General features: G+C 44.5%; 7 non-coding genes and 1 pseudogene across 7 annotated transcripts; all 8 read right to left on the bottom strand.

Annotated features, from left to right (window-relative positions):
- Positions 1-886: 886 nt before the first annotated feature.
- LOC141211661 (U2 spliceosomal RNA) lies at positions 887-1,076 on the bottom strand. The gene has a single exon (XR_012281617.1). It is a non-coding gene; the product is annotated as a U2 spliceosomal RNA (small nuclear RNA).
- A 6,100-nt stretch (positions 1,077-7,176) lies between these two features.
- LOC141211545 (U2 spliceosomal RNA) lies at positions 7,177-7,367 on the bottom strand. The gene has a single exon (XR_012281516.1). It is a non-coding gene; the product is annotated as a U2 spliceosomal RNA (small nuclear RNA).
- Positions 7,368-8,482: 1,115 nt separating this feature from the next.
- On the bottom strand, positions 8,483-8,673 carry LOC141211248 (U2 spliceosomal RNA). The gene has a single exon (XR_012281229.1). It is a non-coding gene; the product is annotated as a U2 spliceosomal RNA (small nuclear RNA).
- A 1,112-nt stretch (positions 8,674-9,785) lies between these two features.
- On the bottom strand, positions 9,786-9,976 carry LOC141211249 (U2 spliceosomal RNA). Its single transcript, XR_012281230.1, has one exon. It is a non-coding gene; the product is annotated as a U2 spliceosomal RNA (small nuclear RNA).
- Positions 9,977-11,091: 1,115 nt separating this feature from the next.
- On the bottom strand, positions 11,092-11,282 carry LOC141211428 (U2 spliceosomal RNA). The gene has a single exon (XR_012281403.1). It is a non-coding gene; the product is annotated as a U2 spliceosomal RNA (small nuclear RNA).
- Positions 11,283-12,397: 1,115 nt separating this feature from the next.
- On the bottom strand, positions 12,398-12,588 carry LOC141211250 (U2 spliceosomal RNA). The gene has a single exon (XR_012281231.1). It is a non-coding gene; the product is annotated as a U2 spliceosomal RNA (small nuclear RNA).
- A 1,115-nt stretch (positions 12,589-13,703) lies between these two features.
- On the bottom strand, positions 13,704-13,889 carry LOC141211776 (U2 spliceosomal RNA). The gene has a single exon (XR_012281697.1). It is a non-coding gene; the product is annotated as a U2 spliceosomal RNA (small nuclear RNA).
- Positions 13,890-14,682: 793 nt separating this feature from the next.
- LOC141211859 (U2 spliceosomal RNA) lies at positions 14,683-14,774 on the bottom strand (annotated as a pseudogene).
- Between the last annotated feature and the right edge of the window lie 351 nt (positions 14,775-15,125).

Raw genomic sequence — 15,125 nt, forward strand, 5'->3', positions numbered from 1 at the left:
CCGTTGGAAGGGAGGAGAACCAATTAAGGCGGGGGGTGGGGTGGAACGAGCAGCTGTCTACCCTTAGCAGGAGGGCTCCTGATTACATACCTCTCCTGCTGCTGCTGCTGCTGGGTGTCCAGCAGCAGACTGAAGGTGGCTGCTGCTGTGCACAGGTATATAAAGGCTCAGAGCCTATTATGACACGCGCAGCCAGCGTTCCATTGCCACATTCCATCTACTGCAGGCAGGATACCTGGCTGGCTGAATGTCGCTGAGAAGCTCACAGAGACCGCCATAAGCAACAGTTTAACAGAATGCCACAGACTAATCAACCAAACTTTTTGGGTTGGGTTCTCTTTTATAGTCTGCAGGCATTAAATGAAAGAAGTCAGTGTTCCAGCAGAAGGAGACAACGTTTCAGAAAAGGCATTGTAGCAAACCAAAAAAGAAATTTTAAGCGCAGCAGAGTAACCAGCGCACATACCTGTTAGCTCAGGTGAGTTTAAAAGGCTGCTGTTGATAACAAGGGCATTTTCTAAATAGATGGTGTGTGTGCAACAATATACTGAAAGGTCAATTATATTGTGCAGCTTATCTCACCACCTGTAGTTATTTAGGTGAAAGCTCCAAAATGCTTGCCTAATATGTCTGTTTATCCAAAAGGAAGTAAAAAGGGAGAGCTAGAAAGATAGCATTGCATCACATTACATGGCAATGCAATGCACAGTTGCTGAAGTTGAACCAAAATGAGCTTGTAATCTGGCTTCTGCAACTTTGAACATGAAAAATCCAATGAGGAGAAGAAAAGCAAAGCCAAAGAGTCCATCCCAAAATCCGACAAACAAGCAAAATGAACAAAAAACATTGAATTCAATTCTTTCTGATTTTAGAAACTGCATTAAAGAAGGGGTGCACCGGTCCTGGAGATACTGCAATACCAGGTCAATGCGTGGAGTGGACAGAGCAAGCTCTTTTTCCATCTCCCTGTTCTAAAAATCCATTTAATATATGGTCCCCAGATAGGGGACGTATCAGATATTAAACTGATAAGAACAGATTTTTTTTTTTTTTTTATACCATTCAGTAAAATTTTTCAAGCAACAATCAATAGTATAAAAACTCATACTACGTTGCCCAGTCTTACATCATAATGGTACTTTCTTTATTTCATATTTATAACTTTATACTGAAACAGTTGTAATACCTTTTGAATGGACAAAAAACTATAAAACATACCATTATCATAAAAAAAGACAGATCACAACACTTAAACAAGGACTTACTGGTACTTTACCAGTGACCTCCATTTTTTTACTTTCCAAAAACCTTCTGAATCAGAGCCACCACCGCCACGGCTGTCCCATAAATAAACTATGTATAACCTTGACAAAACCATCCTAACACAATTATTAACTGAGATTATTTTCCTTTTAAATAAACACAAATTCCTAACGTCCCACAGACTTTCTATTACACATGCCATTATCAACCACAACAATCTCTCTTTCACCCGGCTACTTGCACCCATCCCAAACATTACCACTCTCCAATTTATAAAATTCACGCCCGCTAGTTCCTTGCATAAACCACCCACTCCCTTCCAAACACTCTGAGCATAATCACAATTCCAAACCAAATGCATAACAGTTTCACTCGCCCCACATCCATCCCTCGGACATACCTCTGTTCTAATCAGATCCCTCCTCTTCTGTACCTCTCTCACAGGCAAAATCTCATGCAAACTCATCCATACGATATCACGCTGCCTATTCGATATTCCTTTTATACTCAGGTTCCTCCATACACACAACGCTTCACTCGATCTCAAGCCCCTAATGTTACATTCAAACTCTCTAACACGCATCCTTCTCCTTACATTCCTTATCACTTTGAAATCACCCATAGGAACATCCAACAAATCATGCTTGACAACAAATTTTTCAACAAACTCATACCACACTGGACATTTAAACGAAACAGGCACTCTTGCATCCCTTCTCATCCATTTCAACCCAAACAACATCCATCCAGCCATATATTTAATCATAAAAGCCGTCTTGTTATCCCTACCTAACAGAACAACCACCGTTTTAATATAATTTAAACCAAGACAAAATTCAAAATTTGGGAAATCCATTCCCCCATGTTCACGTAACTTACACAAATATTCCCTTTTAAGTTTTTCCATCTTACTTCCCCAATAAAACGTAAAAATTAGCTTCTCAATCCGCCTAAAACCCCTATAAGGGGCTGGAAAAACCACTGACACAAAAAGTAACATAGGAAGAATCACTGACTTAATAATAAGGACTTTGCCTGACAATGTCAAGTCCCGTAACCTCCAAAAATTTAACTTCTGTTCAATCCTCTTACCGCATTCATCCCAACTCTCATTCCCTTTCAGATCTTTGTTAAACCACACCCCCAAAACCTTAATAGCACCTTCTTCACATATCACACCATCCATCCTAACACTCGAATCCCCGAAACACTTAAAGCTACACTTCCCCCAATTCACCCTAAAACCAGATGCACCACAAAAGAAATCTAAAAGCAACCTTGCTCGATTCATAGCAGCCATATTATCACTCACCACAACAACATCGTCCATATACCCCATTACCTTTACAGTCTTTCCACCACTCCCTGGGATCAGAAGACCATTCATCACTTTCTCTTTCCGAATCATGCACAACAGGGGCTCAATCACACTTATAAACAGGACAGGGGACAACGGACACCCCTGCCTGACCCCTGATTTTATGCACACCTTCTCACTCAAACATCCATTCACTAACACTTCACTCACCACACCATCATACAAACACCTTATGGCATTCACAAAAACACTAGGAAAACCCATCCTAAATAACACCTCAAACATAAACGCATGCGACACTCTATCAAAAGCTTTCTCAAAATCCACACAAAAAACCATACATTTCCCCTTCCTAAACATACAATCTCCAATTACGTCTCTCAACAACAAGAGGTTATCAGTCACACACCTACCTGGCACCGCGCACACTTGATCATCACCAACCACACTTCCAATCACCCCACGCATACGGTTAGCCAGAATTTTGCTAAAGACTTTATAATCTGCATTGAGTAATGTAATCGGCCTCCAATTACGCAAATTCTTTTTCTCACCCTTCTTATATAGTAAAACAACTACTCCTTCTTTCATGGAATTACAAAGTACACCATTCATCCACATATATTGACATACCTCCACAAAATCAACACCAATCACATCCCATGCTTTTACATAAAACTCCACAGGCAACCCATCTTTCCCAGGTGTTTTATTCTTTTTCGCACCATCCACCGCCTTTTTAACCTCATCAAAAACAATATCCTCACTCAAACACTCACGTTCCCCTGATTCAAGCTGACTCTCCAACATACCTAACACATGCTCTTTCAAACCCCCATCCACCCATTTAGACTCAAATAAACTACTATAGAAACTATGTACCTCATCCAACACTTCCCTTCCAACCACAGTCATACCATTATCATTTACAACCTCATCCAACTCATCTTTTTTACTGCACATTTTTTTAAAAAAGTACCTCGTACACTTCTCATCCATATCCAAATGCTCAACTCTCGTCCTAAAAATAATTTCCTTCCCACGCTTTTCCAAAACACGCTTCATCTCATCTCTCGCTCCTCTGAGTTGATCACTAACATCAATTCCTTTCATACTCATTTTATGTAACCACTCAATCCTCATATTTAAATCTTTAAATCTGCCTCTTTCAATTGCTGCTTTTTTATAACCCCACCTCCTAAAAAAATTCTTAATTTCCACTTTCACCCAATCCCACCATACAGTCACATCCACAAAATTATTTTTCCTAGACCTCCACCATTCATACTTACTTTCGAAGTCTCTCATAACCCTAACATCCTCTAACAACCTAACATTTAGCTTCCATACCCCAACACCATGCACCATTTTTTTATCACCTTCAAACATACCCCACAAACATTCATGGTCTGTGAAAGAAAAAACATGCTGTTTAAAAAATTTACACACCAAACCTCTATTTGTATACAGCATGCGGTCAATCCTGGACACTATTCCTCCCCTATCAGCTCTATATGTGGCCGGTGGTGGCTTACTCAAAAATTCCGCTGCATCTAAAAAAGAAAAATCAGATGTAATTTGATTAAGGACCTTACCCGTGACATCAATTTCCCCTTCAGAAACACAATTGAAATCACCAACTAATAATATTGGAATCCTTCCAGGCAAAAATAAACATATTTTCTCTAATAGTGCTAACCTATCCCCTTTGTTAATTGGACAATACACGTTAACAATTTTCACCCTCCACCCTCTCCCCTTAACCACTGCCATTATACAACGACCTGGCTCCACCACCATATAATTTTCAAAACTTAAATCCCTATTCCCCAACAAAATCCCCACACCATCATTTTTGTTTGTCATTGAACCTGACCAAATACTATGCCCATATACCCAGTCCTTTTCAGGAGGTGACTCTTCAATTCCGCACTCTTGCAGACAGTAAATATTTGCTCCAAGATTTTTTAGTTCTTCCAGTATAGCCAATCTTCTAGGCTTAGATTTTATAAGCCTTACATTTATTGACAGTACACTACAGCCCACGTTGGAGCCCATTTTTTAACCATATTCGGTAAAAAAGAACATACCCCCCACCGAAGAGTCAACCTTTCTCGTCTTGAAACTCGATTCCTGATGTTAAGCAGAGAATGCTGGCCCCCTCCTCAAAAAAAGACCTCCTAGGAGAGGCACTGTAGCTCTCGGGATAGCTCCTATCACTTAAGGGGCTGATGCTCCCAATACTGGCAGGTGAAAAATCTGGCCGGAACTTCTTTGCAGAAGACACATCAGAGTCCTCATCAGGGGGCCTCACCACAGCCCCGGTGAAGTCACCCTGGCCACCACCACCTTCATGAATTGCCTCTGAGCTTTCCAAAGCCAACACCGGCGTTGTGGAGAGTGAACCGCTCACTTCTCCCTCACCACTCACATCAAGCAGAATTGACATATCTGCAGGCTCTATCTCAACAGCGCTTCCACCAGCAGGATCGGGTGCTTGCTCCATCTCTTCCATGAAGTCCCTTACTGCCTCGATCGCCTCACCAATAGTGGCGGCAGTAGTAGGACGTGGGGACACGGCCTCTGCATATGACCTGGAACGATGGGGACAGTCCTTGAAAGCGTGTCCCTCCTCGCCACATGCATTACAAACCATGGAGTTAGTACACTCCATTGCCAGATGACCCTCTTTATTGCATTTCCCACAAAACTTCTCCACCGTGCAGTCCTCTTGGTAGTGTCCAAAGGATTTACACTTCCTGCAAAAACGCGGAGCACCAGGAAAAAACATATACCCTCTATCCCTCCCGATGGCAAAACTGAGGGGAGGGTAGTGGATACCCCCAGGTCCCTGGGGGTCCTCCTGGAACCGAACAAAAAACTTGTGTTTGCCAGTCCACAAGCCCACCTCATTCCTCACCTTGTGTGAGTAGGACACATAGCTGCAATGACGGTTCAGGAATCTAGTAATGTCCTCCACATCCACAAGGGGGTTGTGCATAAACACAACAACTGGCACTTCCCCCTTAGTATACAATACCGTGAATGTAAGCCCATCAAGAGCCGGATGATCCAAGGCTTGCTGATCCTTTAGAGTCTTGAAAAGATTCTGGCAAGCTGCCATACGATCAAGGACTAAAACGTACCGGCCATTCTTTGGGAACTCCTGTAGGCAAATGATGTCTCCACGACCAACATTCAAAATCTTGAAGATGACGACTTCCACCAAGAACCGCAGGTTAAAGAAATTCCTCTTCGACTCCTCAATATCAATGCGAAAAGCATTTTTGACCCGAATATCATCAGTCCCGGCATAGCGAATCTTGACGCCCATTATCACCTCTCGTTTCCTCTGGACCCCCCCCAATAGCAGCAGGCAGCTTAAGCCACCTAAGTGGCGATGCTGCAAGGCCGAGGGGGAGACACTATAGGATCCTTCTGACCAGATATAAGATCTAAGCCAAAAGGCCGAGAAGCGATAACCAGAATTGGTTTCAAACTACGGAGCCACCCAAGGATCCTGAAAAGTCCATTTGTGGAGATGAGCTCCTGGACTCCCGTTAAGAAGACATGTTGTCAACCTCTAGATCCCTTACATGCCTGCACTTTTCGGCTTGCTGCTGCTGCAATCCACGCGTTTTAGATCTGCATAACTCCACCTCTTTAAACACAGCACCTTCACCCCCTGCTGTTCCCACCCGCCTCAACACCGTTGGAAGGGAGGAGAACCAATTAAGGCGGGGGGTGGGGTGGAACGAGCAGCTGTCTACCCTTAGCAGGAGGGCTCCTGATTACATACCTCTCCTGCTGCTGCTGCTGCTGGCTGTCCAGCAGCAGACTGAAGGTGGCTGCTGCTGTGCACAGGTATATAAAGGCTCAGAGCCTATTATGACACGCGCAGCCAGCGTTCCATTGCCACATTCCATCTACTGCAGGCAGGATACCTGGCTGGCTGAATGTCGCTGAGAAGCTCACAGAGACCGCCATAAGCAACAGTTTAACAGAATCCCACAGACTAATCAACCAAACTTTTTGGGTTGGGTTCTCTTTTATAGTCTGCAGGCATTAAATGAAAGAAGTCAGTGTTCCAGCAGAAGGAGACAACGTTTCAGAAAAGGCATTGTAGCAAACCAAAAAAGAAATTTTAAGCGCAGCAGAGTAACCAGCGCACATACCTGTTAGCTCAGGTGAGTTTAAAAGGCTGCTGTTGATAACAAGGGCATTTGCTAAATAGATGGTGTGTGTGCAACAATATACTGAAAGGTCAATTATATTGTGCAGCTTATCTCACCACCTGTAGTTATTTAGGTGAAAGCTCCAAAATGCTTGCCTAATATGTCTGTTTATCCAAAAGGAAGTAAAAAGGGAGAGCTAGAAAGATAGCATTGCATCACATTACATGGCAATGCAATGCACAGTTGCTGAAGTTGAACCAAAATGAGCTTGTAATCTGGCTTCTGCAACTTTGAACATGAAAAATCCAATGAGGAGAAGAAAAGCAAAGCCAAAGAGTCCATCCCAAAATCCGACAAACAAGCAAAATGAACAAAAAACATTGAATTCAATTCTTTCTGATTTTAGAAACTGCATTAAAGAAGGGGTGCACCGGTCCTGGAGATACTGCAATACCAGGTCAATGCGTGGAGTGGACAGAGCAAGCTCTTTTTCCATCTCCCTGTTCTAAAAATCCATTTAATATATGGTCCCCAGATAGGGGACGTATCAGATATTAAACTGATAAGAACAGATACTACACTTCATCTTAGCCAAAAGGCCGAGAAGCGATAACCAGAATTGGTTTCAAACTACGGAGCCACCCAAGGATCCTGAAAAGTCCATTTGAGGAGATGAGCTCCTGGACTCCCGTTAAGAAGACATGTTGTCAACCTCTAGATCCCTTACATGCCTGCACTTTTCGGCTTGCTGCTGCTGCAATCCACGCGTTTTAGATCTGCATAACTCCACCTCTTTAAACACAGCACCTTCACCCCCTGCTGTTCCCACCCGCCTCAACACCGTTGGAAGGGAGGAGAACCAATTAAGGCGGGGGGTGGGGTGGAACGAGCAGCTGTCTACCCTTAGCAGGAGGGCTCCTGATTACATACCTCTCCTGCTGCTGCTGCTGCTGGCTGTCCAGCAGCAGACTGAAGGTGGCTGCTGCTGTGCACAGGTATATAAAGGCTCAGAGCCTATTATGACACGCGCAGCCAGCGTTCCATTGCCACATTCCATCTACTGCAGGCAGGATACCTGGCTGGCTGAATGTCGCTGAGAAGCTCACAGAGACCGCCATAAGCAACAGTTTAACAGAATGCCACAGACTAATCAACCAAACTTTTTGGGTTGGGTTCTCTTTTATAGTCTGCAGGCATTAAATGAAAGAAGTCAGTGTTCCAGCAGAAGGAGACAACGTTTCAGAAAAGGCATTGTAGCAAACCAAAAAAGAAATTTTAAGCGCAGCAGAGTAACCAGCGCACATACCTGTTAGCTCAGGTGAGTTTAAAAGGCTGCTGTTGATAACAAGGGCATTTGCTAAATAGATGGTGTGTGTGCAACAATATACTGAAAGGTCAATTATATTGTGCAGCTTATCTCACCACCTGTAGTTATTTAGGTGAAAGCTCCAAAATGCTTGCCTAATATGTCTGTTTATCCAAAAGGAAGTAAAAAGGGAGAGCTAGAAAGATAGCATTGCATCACATTACATGGCAATGCAATGCACAGTTGCTGAAGTTGAACCAAAATGAGCTTGTAATCTGGCTTCTGCAACTTTGAACATGAAAAATCCAATGAGGAGAAGAAAAGCAAAGCCAAAGAGTCCATCCCAAAATCCGACAAACAAGCAAAATGAACAAAAAACATTGAATTCAATTCTTTCTGATTTTTGAAACTGCATTAAAGAAGGGGTGCACCGGTCCTGGAGATACTGCAATACCAGGTCAATGCGTGGAGTGGACAGAGCAAGCTCTTTTTCCATCTCCCTGTTCTAAAAATCCATTTAATATATGGTCCCCAGATAGGGGACGTATCAGATATTAAACTGATAAGAACAGATACTACACTTGATCTTAGCCAAAAGGCCGAGAAGCGATAACCAGAATTGGTTTCAAACTACGGAGCCACCCAAGGATCCTGAAAAGTCCATTTGTGGAGATGAGCTCCTGGACTCCCGTTAAGAAGACATGTTGTCAACCTCTAGAACCCTTACATGCCTGCACTTTTCGGCTTGCTGCTGCTGCAATCCACGCGTTTTAGATCTGCATAACTCCACCTCTTTAAACACAGCACCTTCACCCCCTGCTGTTCCCACCCGCCTCAACACCGTTGGAAGGGAGGAGAACCAATTAAGGCGGGGGGTGGGGTGGAACGAGCAGCTGTCTACCCTTAGCAGGAGGGCTCCTGATTACATACCTCTCCTGCTGCTGCTGCTGGCTGTCCAGCAGCAGACTGAAGGTGGCTGCTGCTGTGCACAGGTATATAAGGGCTCAGAGCCTATTATGACACGCGCAGCCAGCGTTCCATTGCCACATTCCATCTACTGCAGGCAGGATACCTGGCTGGCTGAATGTCGCTGAGAAGCTCACAGAGACCGCCATAAGCAACAGTTTAACAGAATGCCACAGACTAATCAACCAAACTTTTTGGGTTGGGTTCTCTTTTATAGTCTGCAGGCATTAAATGAAAGAAGTCAGTGTTCCAGCAGAAGGAGACAACGTTTCAGAAAAGGCATTGTAGCAAACCAAAAAAGAAATTTTAAGCGCAGCAGAGTAACCAGCGCACATACCTGTTAGCTCAGGTGAGTTTAAAAGGCTGCTGTTGATAACAAGGGCATTTGCTAAATAGATGGTGTGTGTGCAACAATATACTGAAAGGTCAATTATATTGTGCAGCTTATCTCACCACCTGTAGTTATTTAGGTGAAAGCTCCAAAATGCTTGCCTAATATGTCTGTTTATCCAAAAGGAAGTAAAAAGGGAGAGCTAGAAAGATAGCATTGCATCACATTACATGGCAATGCAATGCACAGTTGCTGAAGTTGAACCAAAATGAGCTTGTAATCTGGCTTCTGCAACTTTGAACATGAAAAATCCAATGAGGAGAAGAAAAGCAAAGCCAAAGAGTCCATCCCAAAATCCGACAAACAAGCAAAATGAACAAAAAACATTGAATTCAATTCTTTCTGATTTTAGAAACTGCATTAAAGAAGGGGTGCACCGGTCCTGGAGATACTGCAATACCAGGTCAATGCGTGGAGTGGACAGAGCAAGCTCTTTTTCCATCTCCCTGTTCTAAAAATCCATTTAATATATGGTCCCCAGATAGGGGACGTATCAGATATTAAACTGATAAGAACAGATACTACACTTGATCTTAGCCAAAAGGCCGAGAAGCGATAACCAGAATTGGTTTCAAACTACGGAGCCACCCAAGGATCCTGAAAAGTCCATTTGTGGAGATGAGCTCCTGGACTCCCGTTAAGAAGACATGTTGTCAACCTCTAGATCCCTTACATGCCTGCACTTTTCGGCTTGCTGCTGCTGCAATCCACGCGTTTTAGATCTGCATAACTCCACCTCTTTAAACACAGCACCTTCACCCCCTGCTGTTCCCACCCGCCTCAACACCGTTGGAAGGGAGGAGAACCAATTAAGGCGGGGGGTGGGGTGGAACGAGCAGCTGTCTACCCTTAGCAGGAGGGCTCCTGATTACATACCTCTCCTGCTGCTGCGGCTGCTGGCTGTCCAGCAGCAGACTGAAGGTGGCTGCTGCTGTGCACAGGTATATAAAGGCTCAGAGCCTATTATGACACGCGCAGCCAGCGTTCCATTGCCACATTCCATCTACTGCAGGCAGGATACCTGGCTGGCTGAATGTCGCTGAGAAGCTCACAGAGACCGCCATAAGCAACAGTTTAACAGAATGCCACAGACTAATCAACCAAACTTTTTGGGTTGGGTTCTCTTTTATAGTCTGCAGGCATTAAATGAAAGAAGTCAGTGTTCCAGCAGAAGGAGACAACGTTTCAGAAAAGGCATTGTAGCAAACCAAAAAAGAAATTTTAAGCGCAGCAGAGTAACCAGCGCACATACCTGTTAGCTCAGGTGAGTTTAAAAGGCTGCTGTTGATAACAAGGGCATTTGCTAAATAGATGGTGTGTGTGCAACAATATACTGAAAGGTCAATTATATTGTGCAGCTTATCTCACCACCTGTAGTTATTTAGGTGAAAGCTCCAAAATGCTTGCCTAATATGTCTGTTTATCCAAAAGGAAGTAAAAAGGGAGAGCTAGAAAGATAGCATTGCATCACATTACATGGCAATGCAATGCACAGTTGCTGAAGTTGAACCAAAATGAGCTTGTAATCTGGCTTCTGCAACTTTGAACATGAAAAATCCAATGAGGAGAAGAAAAGCAAAGCCAAAGAGTCCATCCCAAAATCCGACAAACAAGCAAAATGAACAAAAAACATTGAATTCAATTCTTTCTGATTTTAGAAACTGCATTAAAGAAGGGGTGCACCGGTCCTGGAGATACTGCAATACCAGGTCAATGCATGGAGTGGACAGAGCAAGCTCTTTTTCCATCTCCCTGTTCTAAAAATCCATTTAATATATGGTCCCCAGATAGGGGACGTATCAGATATTAAACTGATAAGAACAGATACTACACTTGATCTTAGCCAAAAGGCCGAGAAGCGATAACCAGAATTGGTTTCAAACTACGGAGCCACCCAAGGATCCTGAAAAGTCCATTTGTGGAGATGAGCTCCTGGACTCCCGTTAAGAAGACATGTTGTCAACCTCTAGATCCCTTACATGCCTGCACTTTTCGGCTTGCTGCTGCTGCAATCCACGCGTTTTAGATCTGCATAACTCCACCTCTTTAAACACAGCACCTTCACCCCCTGCTGTTCCCACCCGCCTCAACACCGTTGGAAGGGAGGAGAACCAATTAAGGCGGGGGGTGGGGTGGAACGAGCAGCTGTCTACCCTTAGCAGGAGGGCTCCTGATTACATACCTCTCCTGCTGCTGCTGCTGCTGGCTGTCCAGCAGCAGACTGAAGGTGGCTGCTGCTGTGCACAGGTATATAAAGGCTCAGAGCCTATTATGACACGCGCAGCCAGCGTTCCATTGCCACATTCCATCTACTGCAGGCAGGATACCTGGCTGGCTGAATGTCGCTGAGAAGCTCACAGAGACCGCCATAAGCAACAGTTTAACAGAATGCCACAGACTAATCAACCAAACTTTTTGGGTTGGGTTCTCTTTTATAGTCTGCAGGCATTAAATGAAAGAAGTCAGTGTTCCAGCAGAAGGAGACAACGTTTCAGAAAAGGCATTGTAGCAAACCAAAAAAGAAATTTTAAGCGCAGCAGAGTAACCAGCGCACATACCTGTTAGCTCAGGTGAGTTTAAAAGGCTGCTGTTGATAACAAGGGCATTTGCTAAATAGATGGTGTGTGTGCAACAATATACTGAAAGGTCAATTATATTGTGCAGCTTATCTCACCACCTGTAGTTATTTAGGTGAAAGCTCCAAAATGCTTGCCTAATATGTCTGTTTATCCAAAAGGAAGTAAAAAGGGAGAGCTAGAAAGATAGCATTGCATCACATTACATGGCAATGCAATGCACAGTTGCTGAAGTTGAACCAAAATGAGCTTGTAATCTGGCTTCTGCAACTTTGAACATGAAAAATCCAATGAGGAGAAGAAAAGCAAAGCCAAAGAGTCCATCCCAAAATCCGACAAACAAGCAAAATGAACAAAAAACATTGAATTCAATTCTTTCTGATTTTAGAAACTGCATTAAAGAAGGGGTGCACCGGTCCTGGAGATACTGCAATACCAGGTCAATGCGTGGAGTGGACAGAGCAAGCTCTTTTTCCATCTCCCTGTTCTAAAAATCCATTTAATATATGGTCCCCAGATAGGGGACGTATCAGATATTAAACTGATAAGAACAGATACTACACTTGATCTTAGCCAAAAGGCCGAGAAGCGATAACCAGAATTGGTTTCAAACTACGGAGCCACCCAAGGATCCTGAAAAGTCCATTTGTGGAGATGAGCTCCTGGACTCCCGTTAAGAAGACATGTTGTCAACCTCTAGATCCCTTACATGCCTGCACTTTTCGGCTTGCTGCTGCTGCAATCCACGCGTTTTAGATCTGCATAACTCCACCTCTTTAAACACAGCACCTTCACCCCCTGCTGTTCCCACCCGCCTCAACACCGTTGGAAGGGAGGAGAACCAATTAAGGCGGGGGGTGGGGTGGAACGAGCAGCTGTCTACCCTTAGCAGGAGGGCTCCTGATTACATACCTCTCCTGCTGCTGCTGCTGCTGGCTGTCCAGCAGCAGACTGAAGGTGGCTGCTGCTGTGCACAGGTATATAAAGGCTCAGAGCCTATTATGACATGCGCAGCCAGCGTTCCATTGCCACATTCCATCTACTGCAGGCAGGATACCTGGCTGGCTGAATGTCGCTGAGAAGCTCACAGAGACCGCCATAAGCAACAGTTTAACAGAATGCCACAGACTAATCAACCAAACTTTTTGGGTTGGGTTCTCTTTTATAGTCTGCAGGCATTAAATGAAAGAAGTCAGTGTTCCAGCAGAAGGAGACAACGTTTCAGAAAAGGCATTGTAGCAAACCAAAAAAGAAATTTTAAGCGCAGCAGAGTAACCAGCGCACATACCTGTTAGCTCAGGTGAGTTTAAAAGGCTGCTGTTGATAACAAGGGCATTTGCTAAATAGATGGTGTGTGTGCAACAATATACTGAAAGGTCAATTATATTGTGCAGCTTATCTCACCACCTGTAGTTATTTAGGTGAAAGCTCCAAAATGCTTGCCTAATATGTCTGTTTATCCAAAAGGAAGTAAAAAGGGAGAGCTAGAAAGATAGCATTGCATCACATTACATGGCAATGCAATGCACAGTTGCTGAAGTTGAACCAAAATGAGCTTGTAATCTGGCTTCTGCAACTTTGAACATGAAAAATCCAATGAGGAGAAGAAAAGCAAAGCCAAAGAGTCCATCCCAAAATCCGACAAACAAGCAAAATGAACAAAAAACATTGAATTCAATTCTTTCTGATTTTAGAAACTGCATTAAAGAAGGGGTGCACCGGTCCTGGAGATACTGCAATACCAGGTCAATGCGTGGAGTGGACAGAGCAAGCTCTTTTTCCATCTCCCTGTTCTAAAAATCCATTTAATATATGGTCCCCAGATAGGGGACGTATCAGATATTAAACTGATAAGAACAGATTTTTTTTTTTTTTTTTTTTGTGAAAGCCCGAATTCGTGTACAAAACCCGAGTGCGCTTAAAAAAGTGACAAGTGCCACAAAAAAAGTGCACTAGGATGCTGGTCTTCTTGAAACCCTCTCCAAAAGGAGAAGGGTCCCCCAAACCATTCCCCGTCCCTCCGAGCCAAAAGGCCACAGCGAGGAACAGGGACAAAAAGCCACCTCCAGCCGAAGCCAGAGGCGACCCAATCTTACCCCCAGCACCTGCCCGAGTTCTCACCCGAGCAAGGCACTGGGAGCCAAAGTCTGTGCTCCCCTCCCGGAAGAGGGGAGCCAACAACGCTCTCATCCCGAAAGAGGAGAGCCAGGGGGGTTCAGGGGGGAGCGGAACCTGATGGCCATACACTCCCCCCCTAGACCTGCCAAGAGAGGAACCCGTAAGGGAACCGCATCCGACAAAATCCTAGTAGGACGTGACACACGTGAATAAGTGGACACACAGTGACAAAGAAATTAAATAAATAGTGAAGGTTTCACAGTATAATACTGCCCGGACCTTCGACCGGGAATTGAAAAATTCCCCATCCTAAGGCCAGAAGGCCCGGAATAAGGGTGGGTGCGAAGAAAGAAAATTTGAAGTGCTTGTGCAAATGTGCCATAAACTCAAGTGGGGTTCCCAATCCCAGTGAGTTAAGGCACCCCAGGGTCACCACTCCTGGGGCACTTCACACTTCGGGCTTTCGATCTTCCCCGGCCCAATGGCGTCGATCCTGGGGGGCCATGCTTTCCACCAGATGACTCTATTAGCCACCTGGCGTACTAACAAGCGCCTAAACCCCAGTGTGCATAATGTATCAATCTACTAGGGCGGCCAACATCCAAAACCGCCTTTTCGAAAGATACTACACTTGATCTTAGCCAAAAGGCCGAGAAGCGATAACCAGAATTGGTTTCAAACTACGGAGCCACCCAAGGATCCTGAAAAGTCCATTTGTGGAGATGAGCTCCTGGACTCCCGTTAAGAAGACATGTTGTCAACCTCTAGATCCCTTACATGCCTGCACTTTTCGGCTTGCTGCTGCTGCAATCCACGCGTTTTAGATCTGCATAACTCCACCTCTTTAAACACAGCACCTTCACCCCCTGCTGTTCCCACCCGCCTCAACACCGTTGGAAGGGAGGAGAACCAATTAAGGCGGGGGGTGGGGTGGAACGAGCAGCTGTCTACCCTTAGCAGGAGGGCTCCTGATTACATACCTCTCCTGCTGCTGCTGCTGCTGGCTGTCCAG

Source organism: Phyllobates terribilis, unplaced genomic scaffold (genome assembly GCF_046119375.1).
Source record: "Phyllobates terribilis strain yellow unplaced genomic scaffold, ASM4611937v1 Scaffold_170__1_contigs__length_4071412, whole genome shotgun sequence".
Lineage (NCBI taxonomy): Eukaryota > Metazoa > Chordata > Amphibia > Anura > Dendrobatidae > Phyllobates > Phyllobates terribilis.